The sequence below is a fragment of the Carassius gibelio genome, chromosome A2 (genome assembly GCF_023724105.1).
Source record: "Carassius gibelio isolate Cgi1373 ecotype wild population from Czech Republic chromosome A2, carGib1.2-hapl.c, whole genome shotgun sequence".
Classification (NCBI taxonomy): domain Eukaryota; kingdom Metazoa; phylum Chordata; class Actinopteri; order Cypriniformes; family Cyprinidae; genus Carassius; species Carassius gibelio.
Window position 1 is genome coordinate 17,959,547 of NC_068372.1, and position 22,028 is coordinate 17,981,574.

General features: G+C 36.9%; 1 protein-coding gene across 1 annotated transcript in view; it reads right to left on the bottom strand.

Annotated features, from left to right (window-relative positions):
• The window catches only part of LOC128029299 (XK-related protein 4-like), a 49,071-nt gene that overhangs the window by 16,581 nt on the left and 10,462 nt on the right, over positions 1-22,028 (bottom strand). The gene's annotated exons all lie outside the window — the stretch shown is intronic.

A 22,028-nucleotide genomic window follows, 5' to 3' on the forward strand; every position in this document is an offset into this window, starting at 1 on the left:
GACCAGAATACCAGAGACATCATTACTACAATAGGCTACATCAGCGGTTCTCAATTCCAGCCCTCCCACCCCCTATTTAAATAGTATTTACTTATAGAGGAATATTATGTCACACTTCACACTTTTCTCTAGTAAGCTTTGTCTCTGTGTGAAGACGCTGCTCAGTGCAAATCCGTGAATGGATGTTCCGAAGTGAAGTAAACTTCAATGGATTGCCCCTGCTTGCAGGTATTAGGAGCAATGAACACTGTGAAGGGATCTTATCGATTGGAAAACAGTTCATGCACATAACTCACTTCTAACAAGCTGGTTATCTGAATCAGATGTGTTAACTAAGAGAGACATGCAGAATATGATGCAATATATGCGAGGACTGCAATTGGAAACCGCTGGGCTACATCATGTGTCATTCGCTGGTGAGAAAGCTTTAAGGCCGCATCCGAAACTCGCTGCCATGTGAGGCAATGACTTTTCAGGCAGCTTTTTTGCACAAAGGCGCCTCATGAAAGTGATTTCGGACAGACTTCTGAGGCGGTTTAATGATATACACAACAAAATAGAACCAATTTTGTGATAACTAAACAATTATTTAATTACTATAATGCTGATTTCTCGCTAGAACTAACATCAAAAGTGCACAAAATTAGTCAGAAATGTACATTTACACACAAACTGAACACCAAACGCAACTTTCAGAAGCCATCTTTTTTTTTTAGCTCAACTATCACGGAATGGAACGCACAGGATTGTGGCTTTCAACCAGCATAACAAAAAATGTTTCTGAAGACAATTATCTATTGCAAATTAAAATGAATAGGCTATCACTTCAGCAGACTGTGAAAATTATGAAAATAGTTTAATTGTTAAATACAGTTGATGAGATTAAAGGGTTAACTACTAACTATGATTATGATTCAACTATGATTCAAATGTAAATTAACATTTTTAATTTACACCTTTGCAAAAAGGTAAGGAATACAGATGAGCTACTATTATTCTGCTTAATACACTCAAATATTAATACAGATATTAACAAAGAAACTAAAAACAATTATATAACATAATAGGCTAAATGCTACTACTAAATTTATTGCATGAGTTCACATGCGATAACTTAGGTAATAGGTAAAATGGATTTTGCTTGCTTTACTGGAAGGAATCTTTGCTTTAAACACAAATAACTATCTGAAAAAAATCTATATTTTATGGTACCAACTTGGCAAGCTGCAGCAATAATCTCAAACAAATGCACTGTTAAAATTCTTGCTTGCAGAAAGGTGGAAAATCTGTAGGATATGCTATGGCAACACTGGTCCCTTTGCAACAAAATACTAGAAAGTTGAACGAACCCACTGCTTTCACAGGAAAAAAAAAAGGCTTAATGTGCCAGTATGTGGCACACAAACACACTCATAACGAATGACTGTTTTAAAAGCGCTGTGTCATCTGCTAACAGTAATGGATTGGTGGTGAATGGTGTTAAGGTCTCTCAGTTTGATGTTTGTTACTGTAGCACATGGGTTAGTGCGATGCTAAAGGCATCTGCTTGCAGTGACGTGTCTTTGCCAAGTGACCCATCCCTGCGTTTTCCCCAGCAATCCCCACTGTGTAGTTTACCCTTTGACCCATATAGACATCCAGCCAAGAACAGAAACACACTTCCATTTACACACACTTATTCTCTCTCCCCAGAGATTTATTAACAGGAAGTTAAGAACATCAGCTTGGCTGTTACCTTATCAAGAGGGCTTCAAATACAATATGTATGCCAGCTTATGGGGGATGCAGTCTTGTTCGCACAAATGTTGTGTGTCATTGATTTCTTTGAGAGTGGCTGCCGCCCACTCTGTCTGCCAGATTCTTTCTACTACAGTTTGCACTTTGATCATTTGAATGCAAAGCATGATTTTATAGTCCACTGCTTGCCAACTTCAATCAATTCAGAGGCAATAAGTTTACAAGTATAAGATAATGGATATTTTGACTTATGGACAGAAAAAAATAGTTCACTAAGGTAAATGTGGAGCACAACACTCATATCAGAATGAAACTGCATGCCTTGAGGAATTGTGTTTGTTGAACAAATTCTTGAATATAAATGCATAGAAGACACTGTACATTTTGCCCAGCTGTTATTCCTTCATGCTTACTCTGCATTAGGAAAGGGTTCTAGATCAGTGTTTCCCAAGCACTGTGGAATGTTGAACATTTAAAATACACTGCTGAATCTATAACAGAACTTATGACTTTATAAAATATTAGCGCTGTCAAAAGCTTAAAAGAATTTCAAGTAATGAATAATAATCACAAAAATAAAAAATACAATTCATATTTGTAGACATAAAAATATTGGTAAAAAAAATATGTGGATAAATAAATCTATAAAACTGAATTTATCACGTAAAAAATATGAGCTGTCAGAAGATTACAAGAATTTCTAATAATAATAATAATAATACATTTGTAGACATTTTAAAAATACAATTAATTTAAACAAGTTATAATTTCAAAAATATTAGGGCTGTCAAAATAATTTTTAAGGAATATTTTAAGAATTTATAATAATTCATGATAACTGTAAATGAATTAGGTAAATAAATAAATAAATACAAACTTGCAGAAATACATAAAACAGAAATAATGACTACCATGAAATAATGAAAACCACAAGTTCCAAGACTGCTTCCAATTGAGAGGAAGCTGAAGTCTGTTACTCATCCACTGTATTGATTGTTTTTAGTGAATCATTGCAAAAAGTGTAATTTTAATAAGATTTATGATCATTCAGGATGATATTCAGTTTGGGTTAACAGGTGCACATTTTTGGTTTGGTGTCAGTGAAGGCGCCCTGTTTCTTACTGATGGCGCTGTGTGGATACGCAAGACAAAACGGTTAGGAAACACTGTTCTAGATGTGTCAGGTTGGATGTTCATGGTATCAAACCATGGCCTATTTTCTGATACTGTCTTGTCTTTGCAACCAGGCCTAGAATACAATTAATACAGATCCTCAACAGATAGCAGGCAGTGCTCAGCTAAAAAAACATGAAGGGCATATTATATTTTTAAATAAAGCAAAGGTGCAGGTAAAGACAGTGTTCAAATATAAATGAAGCAATAAGGGCAGATCATGTCTATAGATGATGTCCTCTGGCTCTGTCATAGTGGAAACCGTATCAGTAGTGACCAATTCAAAAGAAAACCATGACAAAAGTATCACAGTCGTCTGGTGCAGAGCAGCCGGGCACAGTATGATCTTCTGGCTGACCTTAAGAGTGGCGTCTGTCCAGCTTCTTTATCAGATAAGTGGATTCAGAAGAGGTGTGCGCTTGAAAACTCAGTCTCCTGGCATTTCCACTGCTCATCCTAAAGCCCAAACTAAGAGAGGCCCCTCATATGACCGTTGTTTGGATTTCAGATAAGCGACGGGTCGTCTAGGTTTCCGTCTCTGCAATATGTATCCTCTTCTTTTACTGTCCACCTGAAACCATGAGGTCTGGCCAGCCACTGAATTATATTACTGCATGTCGCTTAAAGCATGCTATCTACCAAATCCCCATTCAGAATGGGATTAGACAGATGTTGATGTGCATCCTCTTGCCTTGATTGGATTATTCCTGCATCTCAGCACTCAGAGGGGTGGGAGGTAACAATAAAGCAAAATTGCCTGAGGAAATCATAATGATTCATATGTACAATCAGATCATACATAAGTCAAAGACCACCATGTGCAGAGATGTAAAAAATAAAATACAAATAAATGAATTTAATAAAATTAAAAATTATTAAATTAATTTAAATTTAATTTTTTTTTTTTTAAATTTGAGAAACGTATTTGTTTGTCAACTCAATAGTTTTATAATAATTCAACTATTTAATAATAATTTAAAATAACAATGAATAAATAATGCAAATATAAATATAACTATTGAATAAAAAAATGAAATAAAAATAATGAATAAAAACAAATAGTTAATTTATTTAATTTAATTTTTAATTAAAAGAAAATGTTAAAAGGATAGTTCCCTAACATTGAAAATTATTGTAATTATTTACTTACTCTCATGTTCTTTCAAACCAATAATACATTGGTTAGTCTTCTGAACACAAGTTTTTAGAAGATCCAAAAGGTCATATAGACTGCCTAAATTAAATCTGTTCATTATATAAATCATATCTCCTGACAAGACATGGATTAAAATTCATTCAACTCCTTTATGCCCTTTTTGGATCTTCCTTTTTTTGGTTACCTGGATTTTCAGTGGTACGTTTTCATTAGTGTTACGAAGATTAACCAACCTCTAATGGGTTTGGAACAGCATGAGGGCGAATAAATGATGACAGAATGAAACATTTTGGGTGAACTATCCCTTTAAGTAATGATAATCTGTTAAACGTGTTCTTAACATGTATCACAAATGTCTATATGAAATTGCAAAACATGAAAGGAGGCCAGAAGACTTCAAGCCTATAATTAGAAACCTAAAAACGCATGATAACACACCTGCCAAGAGCAATCCAGTTATCCAGCAAACATGTCTTTTTGTTAGTCCTGTAAGAGCCCATACACTGAAGCTGTCGGTTTGGTCTGAGACCTGTAGCTGTGCACTGCTGTATCTCAAGAAAAGATGCTTCTCTTCTTCTCTTCAGGCTAGGGGCCTCTTCTTCATCACTGTCTCATTTAAACTCTCCAACCATCGGCGCTACTGGCCATCACACACACACACACACACACACACACACACACGCATCATCCCTTGGCACAGCGTAGAGTTCACTCCTACCCTAGTGCTTCTTGTAGTGGAAAACAGCCCTGTGAGAGCACTTAGAATTGTTTGTACTTTTTTTGTCATAAGTTGCATCATTTTTAAAGCTTTTTTTTAAACTGCATCAATCAAGTATCAACCTAAGAAACAGCCTTTGATCCATTCCTGATCTTAACCTTTAAATGGATACTCCATCCCAAAATAAAATCTTTGTTAATATTAATCCGTCATCAAACTGCGCCAGAATGATGTGCTGTTTCTACGTGTATTTATGCTTTGATTTGAAAGAAAACAGAGGAGACTGTTGACAAAGGAATTGTTGAATAAAGTTGTTATTTTGGTTTTCTTCTTGTACAAAAGGTAATCTCATCACTTTATCATGTTACAGTTGCACCACTGATGGCAGATGGACTATTCTGACTTTGACAATGTAACTTACTTGGCAGCCTATGGGACAGTCACAAGCCTCCCGGTTTTCATCCAAAATATCTTAAATTATGTTCCGAAGATGAACAAAGGTTTTACGGGTTTGGAACGACATGGAGTGATTAATGAGAACATTTTCATTTTGGGGAGGAGTATACCTTAAATATTTAACCATCAGCAATTTAAGGAACATTATGGGTTACTGAGACAACCCATCCATTTTTTTTTTTAAGAAATACTTTCAATTTATGCGCACACACACACACACACATACATATTTATATATGTATAACAGTCCTAAATCATGGGACTGCCACTCCATTCTCAATGGACAGGCCACCACATAAAAAAAAAAAAAAACTATGGCAGGATCTGTGGGCAGTGGATGGTTATTTCACATCCTCCTGGCCAGGGAATGAACCTTCCATAGTACACTTACATTATGAATAAGGATCTGGTCATTGTTTATTCATCACAATTCAACTGAGGTTCCAGAGTCTCTCTCTCTTCCAGCACACCAAACATATTTATACACAGACAGGTCAGTTCCAGGCAGTGACACTATATATATATAAATATACATACATACATACATACATACATACATACATACATATATATATATATATATATAGATATATATATATATATATATATATATATATATATATATATATAGATATATATATATATATATGTAGATATGATGTTTAGACAGGGACATGTGTAAAGTTTATATATATATGCCTCTGTCTAGTTTACAGTGTATCCGTTACGGTCAAATCATTCTTCCTCTTCAAACATAGCTCTCGCGTCTCTATATACCTCCCTCACAGGTGGCCACTCATTGAGATTCAGAGGAGAGAAATCCAATCAATAAAGCTGCACTGGACCGTCATGGTATAAAATCAAATCCTCTTCTATCCGCTGAAGTTATATATACTAGAACTTCAGTGGATTTGGGTTTATACGCTGAGGTTATTCAGTGACATGCAGACATTTCATGCTTAAAAGAACATGACCTGTTAATGGCAACTGGAAGAGCAGTCGGTGAGGAACAGGACTTTGCTTTTACAGGTGAGCGGGAAGACATGAGTGACAGTTGCAGACGGTCTACAGGTCACACAAGGCAACGCGCCTGCTCTTCAGCTGATTTCTGGGTGCCAGGGGTCCACACACCTCCAGAGGAAGGATTATGCTTTGCTGCTCTCAATGCACAAACTTATGCACACTAAAACTCTGGAAAAAAAAGTGCAACTGTTGGAAAAAAACACCCTGATGATTATTTTATTGCCAGGCAATACTATATACTGTTTTAAAAGTAATCTGCTAGAACTCTAAAAAACTAAACATCGCCAAGTAACGGCTATCATCACTCATACAAGTGAAAGATTACTTTCACAGCAATATGCTGGCGATGCATGGAACGATGCCTGCTCAACTCCGACTCGCTGTAAAGTAATATCAGTATCACTGTGTAGGCAGCGCGCTGACTCACAATGGTGGATGGACTAATGCCATGCTCTGATGGCATGTGAGAGACGGCAGCAGCATATCAGAAGAATGGGAGGAGGACATGTGTTTGATATACAAAAGTGTTTATTTAAGTACTACTGTTTAAATGTTTAGAGTTGATTTCTTTAATGGGGTCATATAATGCGATTTCAATTTTTCCTTTCTCTTTGGGGTGTTACACGCTCTTGGTGCATGAAGAAGATCTGTAAAGTTGCAAAGACTAAAGTCTCAAATCCAAAGAGATATTCTTTACCAAAGTAACATTGTCAAGCCCCCCTGAAATGGCTCATTCAAACACACCCCCACATGTCTACCTCACTATGTGGAAATATTTGTGTAATGGCGCCCAAATGTTCAAGCGAAGAAAGAAGGTGAGGTTTTAGTAACTACAGTTAGTGTTGAAGCAGCCATGTCAGTGAGATGCTGTATGTATCTAGGTGAAATCAAAAGCACTTTATCTGGCCTTCCGAAAGAAGATGCATTTAGGAATCTTTAAGATTACTTACAAAAGAAAAGCAACGTATTTTATGGACGACCGTTTCGTGAATCTAGGAGAGGAGGTTATTCTGACTTTGCTATGACAATCTGGCGCTTCTGAATCAGCTACTGTAAGTATGTTTTGTAATTAGCTTAAGTATAAGCTATTAACTGTTCAAATGCTGAGTTTTGCCAGTATTATCTGCGTCACACGTGTGTGTGTGTGTGTGTGTGTGCGCGCATGTGTGTGTGAGAGAGAGAGAGACAGGGTCACATCACATTTGAATCAGCTGTCTTAACCGTCCGTGGCTTGTGTGCTGCAAACACATACGAGCTACATCACTCTTTCTGTCACGCCACTCTGTTCCCCTTTCAAGCTTTAACTGATGGTAAAACTAAGGACATTATAAACTGTCTTTACATTTATCTTGAAAGATGAAGCTTCCGATTATGGAAAAGGGCGATACATTTCCGATGAGTGCTTGCGGTGTTCGGCCAATCACAGCGCACTTGCGCACTTGGTCAGTTGGCCAATCAGAGCAGACTGCGCTAGTCGGAAGGAGGGACTTTGTAGAAAACAACATGTTTGAGAGAGGTGGGGGATAGAGGACCTACAATAATGTACAGTATTTGAAAAAAAATGTTTGTGTTTTTTTGAACATTAAAGCATGTCAACATATTCTGTTACACCAAATATACAAAATAATGATCTTTAAAAAAAGCATCATATGACCCGTTTAATGACACTGACTGTACCCACAGAATAAACATCTCAAGGCATAGCTAAAAGTCCAGCATGGCAGCAGACATAAGTTTGGACTGAAAATCTAAACTTCCACACAGCACATGGGGCTCGTTGTAGACAGGAGGCCAGAATTCAATATACTTATAGCTTCCCAAAGCCTATCCAATGATAAATGTCTGCTGTCCAGTTGCCAAGAGGGACGGACTCATTCCAAATCAATTGAACCTTGTTATTCAACAATTACGCTCGGCTTTTTGCTGCAGGATGATGAAAAGAGGGTCACTGGCAGACAAGGCATCATAAATACTCAACGCCGCTGAATATTGCTGTATACTAAATTCTTGACATGGCCCATCTTTCCTGCATTACCCAGTCACTGCAGGGTCATAATTTAGAAGCTTGTGAGGAGAACTGCAGCGGCAAACAGATTTACGGTAGAAAAATTTACATGAGTGACAGCAACATTGCCAGCCAAAAAATACAAAAAATAAAAATAGCAGCAACAATTGTACGGTTGGACTCACAACAGGATAATTTGGAGATTTAATTATTAAACTCATAAAAGACTCATAATAAACATTAAGTTCCTTAGAATTTATTCACACACCCACACCCCAGACATAATTCAGTCAAATGCGATTTGGTTTTCAAGGACTCATATTTAAAAATGAGTGTATAATATACTTTAATTATGAGATTAATAATGATAGAAGGCATGATGTGTAACAAAAGCTTATATCTCACAAAAAATAAATAAATAAATAGATAAAATTATATATATATATATATGTATATATATATATATATATATATATATATATATATATATATATATATATATATATATATATATATATATATATATATATATATATATATATTTGTCTGATATGCAGTTGGTCTAAAATAAATCAGTCAGCAAGTCATCCTCTCATGCCAAAGGAAAGATTCAGCTGTGTCATTAGAAGAAAGGTGACACCATGAGTGCATTGTTACAATGGTTCACAAATGAAAGAACAAGAACAATGAGCAGAAAGATGACAGGTGCATTGCCCCACGCACACAGCGATGAACTGGAACTGATAGCGCAGGGGCTGTTGGGTAGGTTTTCTCCCTGGCAAATGTAGCCTTCATTAGATGCACGGAGAGCCAATGCCTACAGGCTACACCACACTCAGAAACTGGAGAGGGACCAGAGTTCCTGTTTATGGCAAAGTCTCAAAAAAGTCTTCCTGTCAAAATAGAAGTCTTCCTCTTTGATTATACATAAAACATACTCACAGGTGCACTCAAATGTTGTCCCATAAGTCCCATAACCAAGCAAACTACTTTCCCGAAGGAAATACCAGTGCTTGCAAGAACAAGAATAATGTTTACAACAAGCTGCATGCACTGCTTTATCGTTGACAAATGATAAAAGAAGACATTTGCAAGTTTTGTTCTCTACAATGAATTGAGGGGTAAATATCCATATAATCCAGCAGTCTTTTTGTTTTCTGTCTTAAAAAATCTATTCATATTACTATTGCAGTGTGAGAAACCGCTACAAAGAAATACAGTACGAGGCTGAGCTGTCTAAATGAATCAAACCGAATCATAAACAATTTCAGACCTTTTTGCACACCCATTTGATGATTAGATCAAAAGAGTGATTCTAAACAGTTTATAGACAACACACATGACATGATTGTTGAAATATTATCAGAGAAAATCATTCTCAGGTTGGTATACATCAATCCCACCCCAGTAAAAAATTCTAATGATGCCCCTGGGCTACACATAAAAATCAGCACAGTATAAACAACCACAGAGCACAACAGTTTGGTTCCAGAATTAAACTCTATGGGCCCTATCTTGCACCCAGCGCAATTGACTTTGTACACCGACGCATGTGTCATTCCTATTTTGCACCCGCGCAAAGCGCGCTTTTCCCTCCACAGAAGCACGTCGCTAAACTAGTGAATGAACTTGCACAGATGCAACAGTTATTTTTGCAAATCATAAATTGTTACACTAAAAAAATATTAACACATGAGATGACGGAAATCATTGTGAAATCTTGCTTACAAATTATTCAGGCTAATTGTAGTAATTAAGGATCAGACCTGTTTGAGGTCATATATGTATAAGGACATCTGACAAATTTGTTTGTCCGTCAAGAACCAGGAAAAAAAAAATCGATGAAACAATTGTGGCTATTTCCTCCCACGCCTGTTTAACCGACGCTATTTTGGGTGGGTTTCTCCCATCCCCATTCAACACAACTTCTCTGTCTTTCACTGCTCTTACAAGAACATCAGTCTCCTCGGCTGTGAACCGCTCCTGGCGTGCGCCTGGTAAATACGCCATAATAATAGCAATCCATAATGGAACTTGCGCACCTGCTTTTAAAGGGAATGTTGGATGACGCTCCGATTGGTTTATTTCACGTTACGCCCAAACCACACCTATGAATAATGAAGCTACTTCAGACCAACCCATTTTAGATTTGCGCCGGGCGCAAGAGCCATTTATCCCGCCGGGAAAATAGCAACAGCGCCGAGACCCGCCCACAAAGTTACTTGCGCTTCGCGCTTTGACACTTGCGTTTCAGATCGTTAAAATAGGGCCCTATAAGTGTTAAATAAGTGCACAGAATACAGGACCAATCATAATTCAGTATACAAATATGAGAAAGACCAATCACAGTTAAGTATTTAATGCAATGACATCATACCCGTTAGCTATCATCACATGATCCCTCATCCTCAAAACACAGTGCTGCCTTGCAAAAACTGTAAACAGACAAACTAATCATGACATGTCACATTAATAACTGAAGCACAACTAATGCTCAAAATTCAAGTCAGCTTTTTTTTTTATGTAATAATTTTTCATCATCACATTCAAATCATGGATTTCTCTGAAACAATGTCTATTCCCTGTTTTTGATTAAGAGAAATGGTTGTATAAGGGAAACACAGCAAGAGCACAGAGAAAAAGAGAGAGAGCAGGAAAGACAATGTGTGTGTATGTGTGTATGTGTGTGTGTGTGTGTCATGTGCACACATGAGTGATTTAGAAAATTACATTCAGCCTGTGGTAACATCCACAATGGCCTCACAGCACTCCTCAACTCACTCATCCTGCCTGATTCACCTTCACCACACTCTCAGTTATCAGCCCCACAGGATTCACTGGGTACTGGGCCGCAGCCCCATGAATAACGAATTCAACGGCCCTTAAATACAACAGCGGGTGATTAACGAAGTGATTAATATTGATGTTTCGTTGCCAGCTGAAATATACAGGATACATGCAGTAGAGCATGATCCATATTTTCAAGCCGACTAACATTAAACACTCTGTTTGACCTGGGTTAGACTGCGGTGCAATGTGGCAGATTTTCAGCTTTTCTATAAAAGCCTTCTGTAAAAACACAAAGATGGGCCACGAAATAGAAATGTACTTTCATTAACCTTCATTTGAGAGCACCACAATTGTCCATCTAAGTAAACCAAAGAGAATTCCTCTTACGCGAACGAATGAATCATACAGTCTCTGAGCAGCAAGTCCTCTGAATAACAAATCAGCCTTTTGCCTCCATTTAATCCTCGAATCTGTATTTCTGCCGATACTGTGTATGATGTATGCTGTACATGAAAAAAAAAGGTCGCAGTAAAACACAAATCAGAACTCACCTATTTTATACTAATTTATTCATACCGCTGTTTATCAATCAACCCCTATCTGAACTCTTCTAAGCGTTGTGCTGCACACAAACTAGAGCAAATGAATGCCCTTCAGGTTTTGAACAGTAGCACAGTAGGCCACTAACTGAAAATTACTGGTTTTAGAGTAGTTTTAGATGTATTATACTACCATTCATAAATTTGGGATTTTTTCAAAACACAGGTTACATTTACTTGATCAAAAATACAGTATAAATGGCAGTATTATTAAAAAAAAAAAAAAAAAAAAAAACTGTTTTCATATATTTTGAAAATTTTATATTTTAATTTAGCATTATGAAACAGGGAAAATAAATAGTGGAAAGATTTTAAAAAGATGCATGGTTTTTCAAACTTCCTTTATTTTGAATTCCAAATTGCCCTTACATATCTAAAACTACCCCCTGTTGAGGAACATTTCTATTTAAGTATTCAACATGAATATGCAAAAACATCCATTCTTGCCTCTGAAAACTGCAGACACCATTTAATTCTCACAAATCATTTCTTCCACTTTAACTCAAATGACCCCATCGCTACTCTTTCTGTCCACGAGCTGTCTGGGATATTGATCAGGACTGATGATTCTGTCCTGTCCAGCACTAGATTTCTCGCAGTGCTCCCCTGATCCACACAACAACTGACTGACTGACAGCTGTAGATCAGCATGCCCGATAATGGCTCCAAGCAGACAGACAGAATCATGCTGACAGTCATGCATAATAGATGATAATCAAAAGGCTAGATCACTGTATTATTAAAAGGAAGACTACATAGACAATTAAGTAGCTTTACAGATAATCAGCACTTATTATATCTCCCTGATCTGAGACAAGGTTACACTTACTTTTTTAAAAGCATTATTCGCAGAAATCCCAAAGTGTATGTAGTGTGTTTATGTAGTGCTAAACTATTATTTAACATAGCTTTAACAGAACATAAAAATTAAGTTGTTTTAAACATTAAATCCCCACAAAAATGGGATTTATGGTCTGTCCTGCTACCTAAGAGGGTGTTTTTTTTTTTTTTTTTTTACTTTTGCATTTATATTTTTTAAATATAACATTGTACTAATTATTAAAATAGTTTACAATTTCTAATTGATTATTAAGTAATAAAAACAACAACATCATATGAATTATGGTTTTATCATATACTTCAGTCCCAATTTGTCTTGGAAGAAGGTCACAAAAATGTCAAACTTCATTTAAAATGTTAGAATTACTTTAGCCCTGAAGCTATCAATCCCACTTTTGCTGAAGGTTAAAGAAGTCTTTCACTTACCATTTCATTTACTGAAAATAAAATATTTACTTCAGCATTTTTAGGGCCCTACCCTGCATCCTTTTCATGGAACATGTCCCATGCTGTACTTTATAATAAGAGGAAGTGTCATAGTGAAAAATGGTTTTCTCTGCTGGTCAGTCTCTTCACAGAAATAAATGGAACTCTGAGATCTCACTTCAAAGGGCACCTGAGGATCCCGTCCCAGTTATCATCAGTACTTTCCCTTTCCTATTCATTACAAATAAACCTAATGAGGCATGAAATTAAGTTCCATTGTCAATGGAGTATTTGAAAACTAAAATCTGCAAGAGAACATCATTATGATGGCCTTTACATGGACGAAGCACTCTTTTGCATGCGCATGTCCTTCCAGTAAAACAATTTTCTTTACTTGCGTGAATTTATTTTGTAGAGCGTAGCACTTAACACCCTTGACTTGCACATTCATAAAACATGCCATCATGTTATGGCAGCCCTGGGCTGCTTGGCACACTCACAGTTCTACAAACACACACAGTGTGCTGCCAGTCCTTCCCAGCTGAGCTCCAGCTGTACACGTGCACCAGCTGAGGCTGTGATTTGTGGCGGACAAGAATGATGTAATTAGATTGCTGCACACACACACACACACACACACACACACACACACACACACACACACACACACAAACACACATTCTCAAAGGTAAATGCACTTCAATGCAGCCCACATCCCAAAGGAAGTTTTGACTGGAAGAGGAATTTAATAAAATTGTAATTCAAAGAAATTCAACAGGTGATGTATTTCTTAGAAATAATGAAATGTTCTTCCATCCTGGGCTGCGTTTCTTGATAATGATTGATCTTAGCACTTCAAAAAATGAACTCAACACAATCGCACGTAGCCCTGCTTTAAGTGTAGTTTTACTACACACTGGTTTATTGTACGTTAAGCTAATGCTGCATTTCAGACAGCTCGGATATATTCGCTCGGATTACACCAGAGTCCAGAGCACTTGTAGATCTACAAAGATTTTCAAGTACTACTAAAATTACAATGGTTTTGGGATACGGTCCGCAATTCTAAGATGATTTGTGCGATAATTTTTACGATCAACTTAAGCTTACGATGCTTTGGGAAATGCAGCCCTGGTCCACAAAAGTCAATTTAATATGGTGAAGTATAAAAACATTATACAATAAAGACTGAACGATAATGGTTAATTAATTTGTCATGATTATTTGACCAAAAATATATAATGATCATTGTAATTTATACATTTCATCAGAATTATTGCACTTTCATTTAAACACAAATTTCAAGGGATTCTTGCAGATATAGTCACAACAAACAGTGCAAACAACCACGTGAAAGAAAACAGACGGGATATATTACATGCAGAAAATTTCAAGGAAATTTTACTTCCTGAACTTCTGAACCTGGTTTATATACAGCATGTATACAAATAGCCATTTATATCATTATAATACCATTTATGTGTTTCATTGAGGAAAACTGAAATTAAGATGGCATTTGGACAACTACGTACGTACGTAGTCATTTTCTGCAAGAATTCACACACAAAGCCTTATTCCTATTAATACAGGTTACTATGAGAGCACATGAATGGGAGTGAAGCACTGCTGATACTTGAGGTGAGAAAATACAAGAATGGTCCCTTTTCACAAGACTGTGATGATACGATTCAATGGTCATCAGCAGGGGCGACATATCAGTAGTCATGGAATCCCCAATGAAATTTGGAGCGGTTAGCCAAACTCATACATCCTCAAACAGAAGCAAAAGCACCCTCATTTGAAGATATGGCAAACTATCCACTATGCTCTGGAAAGCATAAAAAACGAACTATTTACAATGTGGTTTTGTAATGATTCAAAATGGACACATCAAGTAGCTGGACTTGGCAACTGGAAAAAAGACATTCAGTCTACATCAAAAAAGCAGCATACACATTTCTGGTTAAAAATGAAAGGCCGTCAACAGACACTTAAATCGGGAAGCATCGCCATTCAAATCAGCAGCAATAATCAAAGCTAGTCCAAAGCTTTAATAAACCCTGGCAACCTCTATAAGTTATTCTTGACTGTGCTGTATTGTTTTATTGTTTTATTTGGATCCCCATTAGCTCCCACTATGGTGGTTGCTAGTCTTCCTGGGGTCCACTGAAATCACAATACAAAAATACAAAATTCAATTCATCAATACATTAATAAAATCTGTAAAAACTATACGATATATTAGCTACCATGACACACATTTGCAAGAAGTACAAATTATGCAGTTATCCAAAATCAACATCTATTCAACATGTAATTCAAACAATTTAAAACAAAACATGCAAAAATAAAAATAAGTAATACTTTCACACCTGTAATCTCTGTTTTATTGTTTTCTTAAAAGAAAATTTACTTTTGAGTTCCCTGACGCTGGATGGAAGTGAGTTCCACTCTACAGCCCCTCTGAATACATTTTTGTGGAGTTATGAGCAAGTAGGAATGCAAAAAATATATATTTGTGGTAGTCTCCTATTCACTGCTATAGAAATGTATCCAACTATGACGACTTCTGCTGCTGGAAAGGTCCATAACCAGGAATACATCTCCAAGTATATAAATCTCCATATTTTTTGCAAGGACATTAAATATACATGCATACCAAGACACTTTGCATTGCCACTCAAACTTGCAATAGGGCCTGACTTGCTATAATTTGCATAAGCAAACACGCGCTGCATTTACACCTCATCAAGTGTGGTTTTAACAGCTTCTTTCTGCATTAAAAGAGAAATCTGGGATTTGTCATTCCTCCCAGACACTTCTTAATCCTTGTTTCGGAGTGCATTAATTTCCGTTAAGTTTGTAGCTGCCTGCCTTTTCAGCCACCAATAAATGCTGCATCTTCTCTAAGCCTTGAAAAGCTCTAAAGGGAAAAGACTCAATTGAGGCATTGCATTGTTTACTGACAACAGTTTGACAACACTATTCTCACAGATAACTGAACCACAGCTTTCACATGTAGTCCACCTCTGTGACCACACAAATATTGGGTCTCATTTAATAATGTTTTTACAAGAAAGAACTCTGCCAAAATTTCTTGGTAAATGGGTGCAGTGACATTGGTTTTCAAAAAACACAATGGACAACACCAGCAGATGACATTGCACCCCAAATCATCACAGACTGTGGAAACTTAAGACTGGACTTCAAGCAGCTTGGGCTATGAGCTTTTCCCACCATTCCCCCATACTCTAGGACCTTGGTTTACAAATGAAATTCAAAACGTGCTCTCATCTGAAAAGAGGACTTTGTACCACTGAGCAACAGTCCAGTTCTTCTCCTTAGCCCAGTTAAGATGCCTCTGATGTTGTCTGTGGTTTAGCAAATTCCTTGACACATCTGTGTGTGGTGGCTCTTGCCCCAGCCTCATTCCATTCCTTGTGACGTTCACTCAAATTCTTGAATCGATTTTGCTTGACAATCCTCATTAGGCTGCAGTTCTCTTGGTTGGTTATGCATCTTTTTCTTCCACACTTTTTCCTTCCACTCAACTTTCTGTTAACATGATTGGATACAGCACTCTGTGAACAGCCAGCTTCTTTGGCAATGAATGTTTGCGGCTTACCCTCCTTGCGAAGGGTGTCAATGATTGTCTTCTGGACAACTGTCAGAGCAGCAGTCTTCCCCATGATTGTGTAGCCTAGTGAACCAAACTGAGAGACCATTTTGAAGGCTCAGGAAACCTTTGCAGGTGTTTTGAGTTGATCAGCAGATTGGCATGTCACCATATTCTAATTTGTTGAGATTGTGAAATGGTGGGTTTTTGTTAAATGTAAATGAGCCAGAATCATCATAAATAAAAGAACCAAAGACATAAACTACTTCAGTCTGTGTGCACTGAATTTATTTAATACACAAGTTTTACAATTTGAGTTGAATTACCGAAATAAATTAACTTTTCCACAACACTTTATTTGATTGAGATGTGCCTGTACGCTTTCATGAGGATGTGCAGCAGTGGCCCGTCAACTGTCCTGAACATCTTTTATGCTGGCCTCGGGCAGTTGGTTGAAATCGCCAGGGGCTTCTTACAGCCGTGGACCCCTATAATCGTCACCAACTTTCCCACTTGCAACGGCCCTGCTCTGTTTTTACTTCTCTCTGAATTCTGACCTCTATGACACAACATCTCAAATGACCCACATCAAACAGTAAATGTATAATCAAAGCCTAGAGAGCAATTAAGGATATGCAGAAAGGTCAAAGTGTTTTTCCATGGATTGGGAGTGAAATTCATAATCAGAGCTTTGACCTGTTTAATAAGTGCCATGATGAACTCATGCATTGTTTCAGTGCTTGAGGGAGAAACTCTGCTCTGTCCAACTATGAGGCAACAAGTCTAACAGCAGGCATCCTTTAAGCAGAGCAGAATGAAGAGGTGTGAGAAATATATTTAAGAGCTCTCCATTTCACAGCAACAGACTCAAATGAAATGGAAATTATCTCCTTGCAGATTAAGGAGTGGGAGACTTGAGAGATGCATTGCAGAACTGCTTCTTTCCTAATTTTCTGAATTGGGCCATTGATGTTGGACACACCAGCATGTGAGATGCATGGTATGTCCAAATTTGTTATAGTATATATATATATATTTTTTTTTTTTTTTTACTGGTCACAAAGTAATTATTAAACTATATACCTACTAGACAGTATGCAATTTCGGACTCAACTCTAGTCTTGCAGATCCCATGTAACTGAAATCACACTGATGACATCACTAGAAGATGAAACTCTAAGATAAGGTCTCCCAGGACTGCTACTGCACACACACACACACACACACACACACATACATACTTACACTCTCAACATTGCAAATAAACAAGACAGCTTGTTTTGGCAAAACAGATTAATATAGGTAATTGAGAAAAAGCTGCCATGTCATCAAGACAATTGCCATGGAAACAGAGTAATTGTCTGCTGTCCACCAAGTCTCTCTTTATTGCATCTTCATTTTATTTTCTCCTTCTTTACATCTGTCATGATACAATAATGTTTCGATGCTTATGCTTAATTCTACATTTAAGCTATCATATGGTGCAATCCAGAACAAATTAATGTTACGTGGCTATAGAACAGATGGACTCAATTAAAGAGGGAATAAAGCAGTTTAACAGAGGATGAACTGTTCATGTAGAAAAAAATATAATATTCATGGTTTGAAGCACATGAAGAAAAAGTTATGGGTACAAACTGGGCTGGAGGAAACACCATGGAATCTGGGATCTCTGATGGGATTCCGAGTCCACTGAAGAGGGGAAAAATCCAAATATAGGTAAATCCAAAAGACACACACACACAAAAAAAAAAAAACCCAGTAACCAGGAACAAACACTAGAAACAAACTGGCATTTTAACACGAAAACTGCACAAAACCACAAAGAACAATCTGGCAAAGAATAAGACAAACAAAAGGGGCATATATAGGTAGCTGATAATGAGGAACAGGTGAGTGCCATCAGCCTATGAGCTGAGCAACACGAGTCTACATGGAAACACCCACACAAAAACACAAAGGTAAGAATGAAAAACTCACAGAAAGGCCAGGGGACAACCAGAAGTGTGACAGTTAAAGCATTTTAGTTCAGGGGTTTTCAACTGTTTTCAGGCCAAGTACCCATATGAGAGAGATGGAGCAGGGACCATCTATTACTTGCTGTATAAAACAGAGTGTTGTATGTGAAGCATGCCTTAAAAAACATCCATATAATACCATATCAATGCTTTCACATACTGTTATATGTTATGTGCTTCTCGTACTCACTGATGCTTACTGTGTGATATATATTATTGTTGTACAGTGAAGTGCTTTATATTTTAATGTAGTAACATTTAGTTTAAGTATGCACAAATACGAGAAATAATAAGTAATATTGTGAATTATCATTATAATTTAAGTGAGAGTTTTTATTTTTATTTTATATGTATTTTGTATAAATCAAATTTATTCCTGTGATGGCAAAGCTGCATTTTTAGCAGCCATTACTCCAGTCGCAGTGTCACATGATCCTTCAGAAATCATTCTAATATACTGATTTTATGCTCAAGAAACTTGTTATATTATTATCAAAGTTGAAAAGGTTGTGCTGCTTATTTATTCCGAAAACTGTGATGTGTTTTTGTGGATTCTCTGAAGAATAGGTAGTTCTAAATATCAGTATTTTTATTTATTTTTTTGAAGAGAGAGAGAGAGAGAGAGTAAGAGAGAGAGAGCCCTTGCCTACCAGCAACTGTCTGGTTATCGACATTCTTCAGTGAAAAAAATCAAACAGGTCTGGAACGATGATGACAGAATTGTAATTTTCTTGGGTGAACTAACCCTTTAATAGAAATGCATATCTAGTTATGGTTCTTTACTTCTGCCACTGAGTTTTTGACAACCTGACTGACACCACTGATACAGAGAGAGTTTAATGGAGTGAGTGTTCTGATATTTTTCAACTGATTTTAAGCAACAGATCAAATGAGGAGTGAGAACTAGCCAGAGGGAAACATCCTAATCCTGATCATCACTTACAATCCCCAAACTACAGCCTCCTCTGTCTCAACAGACACACCTGAGATCAGCAGATCATTTAAAGAACACAAAATCATCTTAAGAGAACAGCTTTCTGTAAAAGAAAGACTAAAATAATACAAATAAATGTGTGGAAGGTAATTTAAGGGTGCCATAGATTGCAAAAATCACTTTTATAAGGTATATGAACACAGATGTGTGAAGACAACCAGCCTATAATGGTAAAAACCCACCCACTCATTGTTTAATAATTCCAATAATTCATAAACAATCTCTCCACACTAGCAGTTCCAGGTTTCTTACTACTATGACGACATAGTCGGTGAAAGTCCCACCCATTTGTGATGCTCTCTGCCCTATTAGCATATACACAGCCCTGAGTGAGAAGCTGCGGTCCACCATTACTTTTCTCTTGCTGTAGCTTCTGGAGGTACAATGTCAGCGCCAAAGAGCCATTAAAAGTGTCATGTGTAGGGATGCACCAACGAACATAGGAGTCTCTATAGACCACTGAGGACATGATGGTTAACTTCCATTTTCGAAGGAAATGTCCCAGAAAAAAATGGAAGAGTCCTATACATTTGTGCTAACATTTTACACCTGACTGCTTCACAAACGAGGGTCAGCTCAGCGCTGGAGTTGTGCAACGATTGCTTCTGAAAGAGGGATCAATACCAATGCATTGTGCACAAATATCCAGACTACAGACAAAGTAAGCATCACGCATGATTCATCTTTTGTTTTCCCAAAAGATCTTCTTGGCTCTCTGTAAGGCTAATGTTGCTTAAGCTACCATTGTCTCGTCAAGCCCCAAACATCTTATGCAAGAAAATTTTTATTTATTCTCCTCAATATTCTAAAACTTGCACACTATTACTATTTCGTTCCCTCAATTTGCTAAATCGTGTGCACAATTTACTAATTCGTCATCTAAATGCATAAATTGTGTGCACAACTTAGCAAATCGAAGGGAACGCAGTAGTAAATCGTGAGCACAATTTCTAAATTAAGGGAACGAAATAGTAAGTTGTGCACACGAAAAGTCAGGCAGCAGCACCAGCTCATTTTCAAACACAAGTAACAGCGCATTTTGACTCATACCCTAAAGGTGTCAATTTCAACAAGCTATAAAAAAAATAAAATATTTATTTTGAGATAAAACTTCATATACACACTCTGGGGACATAAGAGAACAATTAAAAAATATTGTCTCAATGCATTCTTTGGCACCTTTAAGTTATTTTTTTTATCAGTATACTGTATTGGCATGTAGATGTAGATGCTAACAGGCATGGGCTAGAAGCCAAAACTGTCATTTTGATTTAATGGAGTCCATGGAGTAATTTCATAAATGTGCAGGAAGGTTACACTGTATTTCATTCAAATGTACTCAATACACAAATACAGTAGATTACTGTTTAAGAGGTTGGAGTCACTGAATTTTTTTTTAATTAATACTTTTATTTAGTAAGTATACATTAAACTGATCATATATGACATTTATACCATCAATAATTAGATTCATATTTCAAACGAATGCCATTGAACTTTATATTGAGTAATGGGGAAAAAAATTCACAAAAATATAAAGCAGCACAACTGTTGTTATTATTTTTTTTCTAACATTAATATTAAGAAGAAATCTTTCTTGGGCATCAAACTACAATTTTAGAATGATTTTTGAAGGATTTAAATGAATTGAAATAGAAAAAGGTTATTTTAATATTTCACAATATTACGTTTGCCCACTTACAAAGAAATTAAGGGACTGTAATTTTTATGGTAGGTTTATTTTAACAGATATAGACAGAATACCAACCAAAAGATCCAGAAATAAACACATTATATAAAGGTTAGAGATTGATTTGCATTTCAATGTGTGAAATAAGTATTTGATCCCTTACCAACCAGCAAGAATTCTGGCTCCCACAGATTGGCTGTGTGCCCATGTGGAACACAGATTAGTCCTGTCACTTTAAGAAGTTACTCCTAATGTCAGCTCCACACCATCTTTACCTCTTCCACCACCATTGCCAAAAACAAAGAGCTGTCAAAGGATGTCAGAGACAAAATTGTAGATCTGCACAAGACTTGAATGGGCTACAAGACCATCAGTAAGAAGCTTGGTGAGAAGGAGACAACTGTTGGTGTGATTATTTGGAAAATGGAAGAAATACAAAACAACCATCAATCGGCCTCGGTCTGGAGCTCCGTGGAGGATCTTCCCTCATGGGGTAAGGATGATCATGAGAAAAGGTGAAGGATCAGCCCCGAACTACACGAAAGGAGCTTGTTAATTAATTAATATCTTAAGGCAGTTGGGACCACAGTCACCAAGCAAACCATTGGTAACACACTACGCTGCAATGGACTGAAATCCCACAAGGTCCCCTGCCCAAGAAGGCACATCTACAGGCCTGTTTAAAGTTTGCCAAAGAACATTTAAATGATACAGAGAAGGCTTGGGAGAAAGAGCTCTGGTCAGATGAGACCAAAATCGAGCTCTTTGGGATTAACTCGACTCGTCA